Source organism: Talpa occidentalis, unplaced genomic scaffold (genome assembly GCF_014898055.3).
Source record: "Talpa occidentalis isolate TD23 unplaced genomic scaffold, MPIMG_talOcc4v2.1 talOcc4.5, whole genome shotgun sequence".
Taxonomy (NCBI): Eukaryota; Metazoa; Chordata; class Mammalia; order Eulipotyphla; family Talpidae; genus Talpa; species Talpa occidentalis.
Window position 1 is genome coordinate 133,266,800 of NW_023604861.1, and position 11,686 is coordinate 133,278,485.

Below are 11,686 nucleotides of genomic sequence, written 5' to 3' on the forward strand. Positions count from 1 at the left end.
GAGTCAAAGCACCCTGCGTCTGAGACCTGGCTTTGCCCCTCCTGGGATCAGGGACGATGGACTTCGCTTCCTCCTCTCCATCACGCCGCCCCATCTGGAAACAGGTTGGCGAGGATGAACACCACGCGCGTGGCACCCGCCGGGTGCGCCTCGGTGGCAGGACTACGTGCATTTCTCCATCTGTCCCTGCACTCCTGGAGCCCGGGCCACACCCTGGAGGCACAGCCGTGCTGGCGCTTGGATCCTCAGGCCCGGGCCGAGCACCTGCCTTGGGCTCGCCCAGGGAGCAGCTGGAGGAGGATGGCGCCTGTGCTGAGGACCCGGTGCCAGAGCCCGGAGGGAGGCAGCTGCTGGGCCTGGGAGGAAGGAAGCGAGGATTCCACGGAGGAGGGAAGGTCTGTGCCTCTAAGGGGGGGCGGGGATTCCCCAGCTTGGGAGGGGGGCGCGGAGAGGAGCGGGCACTGCAAAGCCCCTGTCCTCTCTGCCAGCCTCATGCTCCACCTCTGCCCAGCAAGCCCATCCCCCATCCTGCAAATCAGTCCAGGGGAAGCTACCTCTGTGCTTGCACACACACACACACACACACACACACACACACACACACACACACACACACGGCAATCTTGGAGGCTCCACCTTCTGCCGTGTCGCTCATGGCCCTGCTACTGCCCCGGCTCTCTTCCCAGAGGGCAGCGCTCTTCATGCAGGACCCAAGGACAGACCCCAAACCCGGTGAGGCCCCATCCAGGCGGGAGATGAGGACGGGGGGCGCGGAGATGGGAAAGCGAGGTGTCAGGGTTCATGCCGGGGCCGGGCCGTGTGTCAGGAGCTCGTCCATCGTGGGACACGAGGCCGGGACTGAGGATGAGGACCAGACGGCGGGGGCTGGGCAATCCCAGCTTGGGGGAATGAGGTTCCCCCCAGATATCTGAGTCAGCTTCCCTCACACCTGCACCCAGGCCCCAGCCACGCCCCAGCCCAGGTCAGCGTGGAGTGATTCAAGCATCTCGGGGTTCCCTCCGAGCCTTCCCTCTCCTTCCCCGCTCCCCGCGCTCCCTGCATCTCCTCCGTCCTCCCTCCCTCGCCCTGTCCTCTCCTTAGTCCTGCCTTCTCTCCTCCCTCGCTTCCTGCTTCCTTCCTTCCGTAGGGCTCGCTCCAGGTAAGGACGGTCCCTCCACAGACGAACCAGACAAGAAGCCTCCTGCGGGGTCACACGCCTCGAGGAGAGGATGAGCCGAAGTGGAACGCGGAGCACGAGCTCTGCCCTGGAAGCGTGTTTGGCAGGCGTGGGGAGAGGCCCGGACGCCGGGCTGGGCAGGCACCTCCTGAAGGAGGTGATCTCCAAGCTGAGGCCTGAGCGCCAATGAGCCTTCCCGGGGGCAGAGAGCAGGAGCTGGGGGAAGGCGCTCCGGGCGCGGGGACGGGAAAGGCACAGTCTGCAAAAGGCGGGGACGTGGGCGCAGGACAGAGCCTGGAGCGCCAGCCACGCGAGGGAGAGTACCTGCCTGGGCTGGCGCCAGAGCCCGAGTCTGTTGCAGGCTGCAAATCTGCAGGGGACCAGGACGCGCCCTAGTGCTGCCCGCAGAGGAGGTGATGAGATTTTTCTTTCTTGAAAGATGGGCTGGCTGCCGAGTTGGAAAGGGGGAAGCAGAGACTTCAAAGACTCCAGTGTGAGCGCAGCCTGCCCAGGCCAGGGGTGTGGGGGTGAGGATCACCAGCGAAAGTGGCATGGCCCGTGGGGATGAGAGGGGGACAGGAGCCTGACGCACAGGCCGAGGGGGCTGGCAATGCCAGACCTGGGTTTGGCCCTGGGAGGAGGAGTGGACCCTTCCATTCTCTAATGTACCCCAATAAACTCACTGTTCCCCTGGCAGCCCCATTTCACAGCTGCTGGGGAGATGAGCTAGCGAGGGCCTCATCTCTGAGCCTGGCCCCTCCTTGGGTACCTGGTTGTCAGAGCACTTGCGTGAATCTACTTGGGACTTTGGGGCCCAGGGGAATCTGTACCCCCAAAGGCTGCCAGCGCAGCAGTGTCTGCTGGGCTGCTATGGACCCCGGGGCTCTCCTGTCCTGCATCTTCAGCCAGACACTGTCCATGAGGGGGAGATCTCTGAAGTGAGAAGTCTAGACCCTCAGATTCCCTCCAGCTCGTATGCTCTGCATGGCCCAGGCAATCAAGGAAAACTTCCTGTAGGAAGAGCTATGGAGGCTGAGACTGGGGAGTGGGTGAGATGGCTCAGCCAGGAGAGAAGAGGAAGGGAGGGAGATTTAGGTGAAGGAAATCAGGGTCATCGTGTGAAAAGTAGAAAATGGTTGCTGTGTTGTCCCTGTCTGTATCCGTGAGGCAGTGTGATGGGGGGTGTGGGGTCGTTTTCTGTTCTAAGGATATCACCCACAGATTCGGGGTTCCAAGAGCTCAGGGATGGGGAGACCTGTGGTGGCCGGGGCCATTAAGAAGACTCACTGAGGAGAGACAGGCCCGGCAGAAGAGGAAAAGTTGGGGTGCACTAAAGGGCAGCTGGGAGCAAGGCGCACCGTCCCCCAGGGCGTGGAGTGGGAGATGGGAGATGGGAGCCTGGCTCGGGCGGGCAGGCCAAGGGGCCGGTGTCTACCCGGGAGTCGGGTTCAGCCTCTCTTCATCCCTCGCTTTGTATTTCCAGCTCTGTGGTTTCCTAATTTATTTGGCTTGAAATTTGTGTCAAGCTCTTTTTTTCCAGGTGTAATTGAAACCAAACCTCTAAATGCTTGCTCATTCCTGAGGGAAATTAAAGGTGATTTCAAGCAGGAAGATCACAGATTTCAAGAAAAAGGGCCTGGGGCTTGGGGAGAGGGGAGGTTATGGAGTGTGAGGGCGGGGGAGTCATGCATTTTGGACTGGGGCGGCCAGAGGCTGGGGCCTCTTTGGTGAGATTAGCTGCAGCTGATGGCACTCTCCGGCGGGAGGAGCCCAGCCTGGCAGAGCTGGGGAAACCTGCCCCTCCTCCAGGCTCGGCTGGGGTGTGCCAACTCAGGGCCTCCTCCATGCGTCCCCCCCAAACTCATCTTCCCCAAAATCCTCCCTGGCCACCCTGCAGGGTGGCTGACAGGCTCAGGGAGAAGCGCCTGCCCCTCTTCCCAACCCCCCCCCCCCACCCCGGGAGCTACTCGACCTCAGACAAGCTCTCAGCCTTCCTGAACCTCCTCAGCTCAGCTCCCGCCTCTGCACACAGCGCGATCCCGCAAGCGGCAGCAAGGAGATGACCCCCTGATGCGCTCAGGGTGTGGATCACGTTGGGGACCAGCAGACTGATGGCCTCCCTTCGCCCGGACACACGTTTCCTTAGGGAGTGAGGGCCGGCTCCATGGTTACCTTGGAAACAAAAACTGTTCCTCCTCACGCTCTTGCCTGTCATTTACCTTTTTTTTTTTAATTTTTAAAAATTTATTTATTTTTTATTATATATTTTATACAATATTTTTACATTTTTTTACATCGTTCATTTTTGTGCAATGTCTGCTTTCTCGTCTCGGTTATAGTCCCCGTGAAATTCCCACCGGCTACCACTTCTCCCATGTGCCAGGCCCTGTGCCAGCCACGCTCTGCACATCTGAGCACCTCACACCACAGAAACTGGGACGTGTCTTCACTGCTCCCCCTTTAGAGCTGAGAAAACCAAGACTCAGAAAGCGCGTTACCTGCCCAAGGACATGGGGCTGGGCACTGGCAGGACCTCGGGAACTGTGACCTCACGGTGTCCCCTCTGCACGGCTCTGAGGGGCCGCAATGACCCAGCTGTGGAAAGGGAAGCTCCCGTACAAACTCCCCCCAAGATGATGCTCTGAACCCCCAACACTCGCCTCTCTCCTCTCCCGCCCTGCTCTTAACTCTCAGCCCCAAGACCTCTGGCCCCTCTCGCCTCACCTCTGCTGGCACCGGCTAGTCTCCCCAAGGGATCTTCTTCCACAAGGACCCCCCACAAAGGGCAAAGAAATCACAGTCCAGTGCCCCAACCCTCATAACTGGACAAAACAAGTTCCCAGTTTAGGGTTTGGCACCTTTTGTGTGTCCCTCGGGGACAGTCTGGAAGCTGCAGGAAAGATGGTGCCAGCTTGCCCAAAGGAGGCTGTCAGGGTTGGAGGGAGAAGGGAGCCCTCTGCTCCCCACTGTGCAGCAGGATCTGGATGGCCCCTCTAGAATGCCCCCCAGGGCGTGGCTCAGCTGGGGGTCATGGGGGCTGCCTCCCAGGGAACCCCATGCCACCTGCGACCGCCTGCAGCATGTCCACAGCCGCACCTGCTCCCACCCAGGCCACCCGGGGCTGCGCCTGGGCCTCTTGTTCTTGCCCCTGGTTACCTCTGTTGGAACTCCCCCTGAGAGCCAGGGCCTGCACCCTGCCCGGCCAACCAGGCCAGGAGGAACATGGGGCTGGTGTCTCCCCACCCGGCCCCATCAGCTGGATGTGGGGCCCTTCTGTCCTGGTGCTTCTCTGCCATGGAAAGGCTTCCCCTCGGGAGCAAATAAATACAAACAGCCCAAAACTGAACTCAAGTTTCTCACTTTCCCCAAAGGTCATGGGTGCCTCGGAGAGTGCCTCCCTCTTGGCATTCGCGTCACCGTGTGGCCAAGGGGCACTCAGGGACCCCAAACAAATGGGGCACACGCTCTAAAACAGGGTCCTGCCATCTGCCTCACAGAGTCGCGGGAAGCACACTCCTGCTGTGAGGAATCTCCAGAGAGTTAGCGTGCGTGGAAAGGGGAGAGAAGACAGGAGGTTACTAACCCTATAAAACACCCGCAATTACCCATCCCAAATGTCCAGCCAAACAGGGTGAGTCCCAAACAGGGCCACTGAGGCCTGAAAGCTGCCGCAAGTCTGAGGCAACTTCTAGTGGACTCACAGGAAAAGGGTTCTGAAGCAGGTCCCAGAAAGCTGGCCCCAAACGAGACTGATGGAAGCTGCCTTTGTCTCCTCCCTGTGAGTCTCTCACGCACAGGTCTCTGCACGTCTCTCCTCCCTGTCTTTCCTGCCTTGTCCCCTTCCCAGCATCCCAGGTGCACGTCGGCTGCAGGAACCAGAGCTCCCCTTTAGCCACCTGCCCTCCAGGTTATAGAGCTTCACCTGGCCGCTCAGCTCTACCCTCACTCCCAGCAGCTCATGGCACCTGTAGTCAAGGGGACCGCATGCGAGAGGGGTGGGGAACATGGTGCCTCCCCGAATGGCAGGACCGGAGGCCAGCTTTCTTGCTTCTGCATTTCTGCCCCGCGACCTTCACTAGGTTACTCAGTCTCATCGAGCCTCGGCTTCCTCATCACCCAAGGGAGGCAGATCATCTAGAGGAAGGTTGCCCAAGTTGTCGGTGCTACTACAGCTCTGGGGGGTGGGGGTTGGAGGGCTCCTCAAAATGCTGGTTGAGTAGGCCTGGGCAGGGCCTGGGAGTCTGCATTTCTAACCAGCTTCCTGGGGATGCCATGCTGCCCGCCAGAGAGTGTGGACCGAGACAATGGGCAGGGAGGAGGCAGAGTGGCAAAGAGGTTGAAGAACTCAAGTCCTGGGTGGTTGGTCTCCTTCCTGGTCCTGGGGGCTTAAACCTCATGAAACTTGCTGTGCCTCAGTTTCCCCACCTGTGAAATGGGGAGAGTTCCAGTAACTGACCTCGTAGGGTTACTGGCAAGAGAAAGCCTAACGCCAGGACCTGGCATCCAGGGCTTCTCTTAGCCTGAGAAGGCAGGTGACAGTGCTCAGCCCTGGTTCTGGCGCATAATAGCTGCTCAGTAGACGCGTATGATAGCAAAGACGGGGTGCGGGTGGGGCGGTGAATAGCTCGGTAAGCTTTTGAGCTGGCTTTAGGGAAATACTTAACAAATTAAGTATTTGAGCTGGCTTTAGGGAAATACTTAACAAATTCCAGAAGTGTAAGATTTTCATCTTTTCCGGATCTCACAGAGGCACAGACAGTGTTCAGCTGCCTGGTCTGGTTTCCCGATTTAACAGTGGGGCTGAGGGCAGAAGCAGGGACCCCTCAAGGGCTTCCCACCACCTGAGAACCAGCCAGCTGCTGCTCCTCGGCATTTGGGCTTCCTCTGTCTGGGATGTGCCCAAATATGCCGAGCCCAGAGTCGTTCTTCTACTGGGGGAAGGGAGGCAGGGCTTGGGAAACGCAGGAGAGGTGATCAAACAACCGAGTCACTTGTGTGATTTGGAGTCTTGTCTCTTGCCCCACCCTCTGGGGTCTTCTGGAGACGCTCACATTCTGCCTGGCAGCAGTTCCCACCCGTTCTCTCTGTTTGTGGGGTTCTGTTCTAGAAAGTGACCGCAAACACCGATGTAGCAAATATGGAGCCTTCACTCCTGGGGAAACACAGGTTAGCCCCCTGGGCTATTTAACTGAGGGAGGCAGCGCCTCGCTCCATGCTGCTGTCAAAAGACACGTGTGGCTGAGTCGTGGACATCGAGCTCACGGCCAGAGGCACCCAGTCCTGAGTGAATGAAGCTCACCTCACACCCACGCTCTCTCCTGAAGGCCCATCACAGCTTCCTCACTCTCGGGAGCACCAGGCAGCATTTCAGCACTACCCGGCGGGGGGGGGGGGGGGGGCATCTGAAACAGTGGAGTCAGCCGCAAAAACTCAAAAATGCAAAAAGACTCCAACACCTGACCCCGCAGTTAGGACATGGTCCGTGAGAGGCGCTGGCTCCGGCCCCAGCTCAGCGGGGAGCGCGCCTGCTGAGACTCCAGCACACTCCCTGCGTGTCTGTGAATGACCATGAACCCCCGCCAGGAGGACTGATTTGGGGATATAAATGCATTTTAGGGAGTAGCAAAATCACGAATGCAGACTGAGGAGGACTGGACGTGTGCTTCTGTTTCTACCCACTGCCGGGCACTCTGGGGCTGGGGGGTTGGGGTCCCTATCTGCTCTCTCTTGTGCCCCTACAGCCCCGGAGTCTGGGACATGGGGGAGGGGAGGAGAGGGAAGAGGCAGCAGCAGCACAGCGAGCTGGGTTGGAACTGCTAGAGAGCACTGGGAGACCCCAGGAAGACGACAGCTCCCGGCAGGTGATTGCAACCCAGCTGAGGCCCTGGGTTGCCTCCATAAGAAGTCCTGTGGACACACAGGGAGGGGTTCAGTTACCACCACAGTGGTGATGAGGTGCTAGAAAGCTCTGTGGGAGGAACAGAGGCCTGTTCCATAGGTAGAAACTGGGGGGTGGGGGAGGAGGGTGGGTTTGGAGGCCAGGAACAGAAGACACCACAGGTGTGCTCGGAGCACACGAACATTCCAGCCTGTGTGTCTGTGGGTAGCGAGGGGGTCACCAGAGCCCAGGCTGCCCACTGAGACCTCGCTGACAGGATGAGGAGCTCGCCATCTGTTTGCAAGGCACCCGGGGGCCATGGAGATTTGCAGGAAGGTGCCCGAGGGGAGATGCTGATGACATGGTCACCACTACAGTGTGGATCCTCTCATCATACTGGTGACAGTCCCGTTCAACAAGCCCCTTTTGGTTGCAGGACAGTGGAGCAACAGAACTGGCCAGGGGCTGAGATCTGGGACCTTCTGGATTGGTGAGGCCCGTTCTCTCTCTCGACCCCTGGAACACATGGTCCTACCTGGCACAGGCTCGAGGATTAGAGAGGGTGGGGGCGGAGTGTGCAGGGAGCCGCGCATAGGGACACAGGCCCAGGCTGTGTACACATGCATCCTGTCTACTGCTGCTTCCCTGCTGATCTCTTTATTGAGCGCCTATTGTTTACTGATTGAGTAGCAGCACTACTCTGCTATCCACTGGGCTCTCTGCATATATGATCTGATTTAGACCTTATAACAATTCAATCAGACAGCTTTCATGCCCCTTTCAGAGAAAGAGATTGATAGAAGAAACATTCTGATTTAGTAAGCGCCTGCTGTATGCAAGCTTTGCTGTCCTAGACAGGGAGGCAGTGTCCTAGGAGAGCCCCGTGTTTCAGGCTCACAGTTCTAGGCTCTTACCCTTGTTCCTCATTCACTATTTATTGGTTTTTGTTTTTTAATTGTCTTTTTCTGCATTGTATTATTAATACAATTTATTATACGTTACAATAACACTGTTTAAACCTAGCAGTGTACACACACACACGTACACGCATACAGTCCATTCTTATTATTCCTGAGTCTGCATTTGTGAATTTTCCTACTCCCTAAAGTGCATTTGTATCCCCAAAAGCAATCCGCCTGGCAGGCGATCACGGTCATTTACGGACACACGCGGAGCAGTGAGGTGGAGGTGACGTTAGCTTAGCACAGTCTATGATCTAGAGGCACAGGTTCAGACCTCTCGAGATGAACATCACTACCAGACCCCCACCACAGCCCATTGTGCCTTTGGCTATTTGGATTGAAGGGGACCTCGGCTCCCTGAGGCTGCTTCCCCCTCTGTAAAATGGGGTGCTGTGCGGGATTTCCTGGGAGTTAGAGGACCCATGTTGGTGGGTCTAAAGGGCTTGGGGCGGTGCCTGGCATAGAGTAGGTGCTCAGTAAATGGGTTCTGGATTAAGAAATGCCCAGCAATCTCAGACCCGTACACGACTGCAGGAACTTTGCAAACCTCTCCTGCTTCCTTCCTAGAAATCTTCATCAGGAAGAGATCTTGGGCTGACCCTGAAACTAGGGCAGAAGGCCACACTTCCATGTGGTTACAATTGGCCTTTTGAGGGGCCATCACCCGAGGGGACAGCGCAGGCTCCCCCCTCTCCACACCAGTGGTCCGATTAGCGCCAGCCACCAGAGTGAGGCATCCGGGGGCAGAGGCCGGGCAGTGATGGATAACCCCATCCAGGGACGCACACACAGGGCTATTTTGGGGCCTCCTGCCTGGGAGGCGGCCTCCTCGGGGCACAGGGGCCATTGACCCGGAAACAAATTAAAGGCACATCTGTTGGGAGCCATTTCCAGAGTGGCTCCAAGCAGCCGCCTGCTTTCCTGGAACAAGGGGGCTGTGTGTGTGGTGAACTGGGCACATACCATCCAGGCTGAGGAAGGGGGACCGCAGAAGCCCCAGCCAGGAAGGGGCAGCCTTGGGGGAGACAGGGGCTCAGCAGAAAAGGCCGTTTCTCCGTCTAGCGAGTCTTGGTCAAAGAGGGGCTATTTTTCAGGGTCCTGAGTCACTGAGGACAAAGATAGCAGGATACTGGATGTGGGGATTTCCCAGCACTCACATCATCACCCGCTTTCCACTTGAAAGAATCCGAGTGTGAACTCTCTCCTCCCACTCACTCCCAACCACCCAGTCCCTTCTCATGGTCACTCATGGCCATCTTGGCTTACATATTAGGACAGCCCTGCAAATCAGGCTGTAGAGCACCTCAGCATGCTTGCTGATGACTAATAAGATGACATTTGTCTCTGGGACCTCCATCCAGTGTCCTCAGTGTGCCTCTGAGGCACCACAGCAGATACATGTGCTCAGTAGTGTGTGGATGGATGGATGGATGGATGGATGGATGGATGGATGGATGGATGGATGGATGAATGGTTGAATGGATGGATGGATGGATGGATGGATGGTGGGTGAATGGATGGATGGATGATTGGATGGACTGGTGGGTGGGTGGGTGGGTGGATGGATGGATGGATGAGTAAATGCATGGATAAAGGATATATGGATGAAGAGCAGAGGGATAGATGAGGGACGGATGAATAGATGAAAGATATATGAATGAAAAATGGATGGCTGGAGACTGGATTGAATAAATGTTTTGTTCTAGACACAGAGAACAAAGAAACAATAAAGACACCTAACACATGGGCCCAACATTCCCTCCCTTGGATAAGAAAGCTAACGTGAGCTGCTTTAGATCTAAATCACAAACACCACTTCCACGATGGGACCTATCTCCCTCTCCCAAGAGAAATGAAATGACAAGTGGAGAAAGAGGAGAAATCAATTCTGGGATCTCAAGTTAGACCACTGCCAGCAAGAAGCGTTCCAGAAAGGAGAACGTGAAGAATGCCATCTGACTGTGTCGTCTGTCCGTGGGATTTATGTGACGTCTCCGCTATGTTCACTGACCCACTTGTTGAACAGACACATTCCCCAAGCACTGACTCCAGTCCAGGCTTCATGTGAGGGGCTGGGGAAGCATCCAAGTCCTGCCCCCCGGAAGCTCACAGTCAAGTGGGGTACAAGCAGGCAGTGTGAGCCCAGCCCTACTGTGCAGTAACAAGGTCGGAGCTTTGAAGCCAGGCTGTCTGCACTTGAGTCCTGCCTCATTAAGTGACCCTGGGCATGTTGCTTGGACTATCGAGCCTCAGTTTCCTCCTCTGTAAAATGGGGATAGTCCTAGATTAACAAGCACTATTGTTTATTAAGGCATTTAGAATGTGTCTGGCACCCAGGAGGCTCTAAGAACCGCTTATTAAATAAAATAACAGCCCCGGTTGGGATGCAGAGCCGTCCTGGCGCTGGCCCCACTGATCAGAGTGATGTGGAGCATCCTCGGGGACAAGGGCCCGTGAAGGAGGTGGCATCGCAGCTACTCAACCATTTCTTCACTTCCTTCTTTTTTTAACTCGAAGACATTTTTGTTACGTGATTCTTTTTGAGTTCATTGCCTGCAAACTCAGAACAAGTTTATGGCTGGCTGTTACTGGAGCTCACTCTTTTTGAACTCAAAGTCACAGACATTAATGAGCATCAGACTCACAAGCCCTGACTGAGCCGCTCCCACAGGTCCATGGGCCCATGGGCGGTGGGTCCACTTTTACCTTCTGTCAGCTGCTCCTTAAACGTGTGGGCCCCAAGTGTGTTCCAGGCTCCGTGTGAGGCCCGAGGTGCATGAGCTCAAGGGTGTCCCAGTAGATGGCTCTGCTCGCTTCACCTGGGGCGACTCAGCAAGGGTGAGCAACTTGCCCAAAGCCACACAGCAGGTCCATCCATCAGAGTTGTCTGCAAACCCAGACAGTCTGGCCTTTGGCTTTTCCACTTGGCTGCAAGTCATGTGAAAAGGTCACCGGACAATTCTGTGCCTTGGTTTGCCTGCAGGGATGACGATGAGACTCAGTCGTTAATTCCCACGGTGCCCTGGGGTAGCATGACGCTCGCTCTAAGTTCTGAGCATTGGCTGCTGTCACCATCCTCAGACTCACAAACCCCGCCCTGTCCACGCGTGGCCTTGGGGCGCGGTGGCATCCTGTGGATCGAGTCCCCTCCCTCCACAAGGGTTCTGGGCTTGGGGACCGACATGCCATTTACTGGGGGGAATTGAGAGGAGGGAGACTGTTCTTTGAGGGCAGCATGTGGTTTGAGTTTGAAAGTTGACTTCCTCACAGTCTAATGAGCCTCTGAAAATGATTAAGCAGAAGACAGAAAGGTTAAGCCAACGCCTTTTTATCGGGAGTGGTAATGGAGTCTAATGTCTCCAAATCCGTTTCCCGACGGCTCCTGCCATCTCTCCATGAAGGGACTAGTTTCCTGGTGCGGTGGAATTTTAGCCCAATCCCTCAACATGCAGGCGAGGCGAGGGCCTGGCTGGCAGGCCTTGCCTCATACTACAAGTTCCTTCTGCATCTGCAGGGCCCGGGATGTGAGCTGAGAGCTCAGGGTGTCTGAGACAGAGGCTCCCCCCGCGCCTCTGCTCTGGTCTGCTCCAGCTCCTTCTGCTGGGAACACCTTCCCGCGCCCAGCAGGAACATTCCTGCTCTTAGAAGTTCTCAGGGAAACCACCCTTG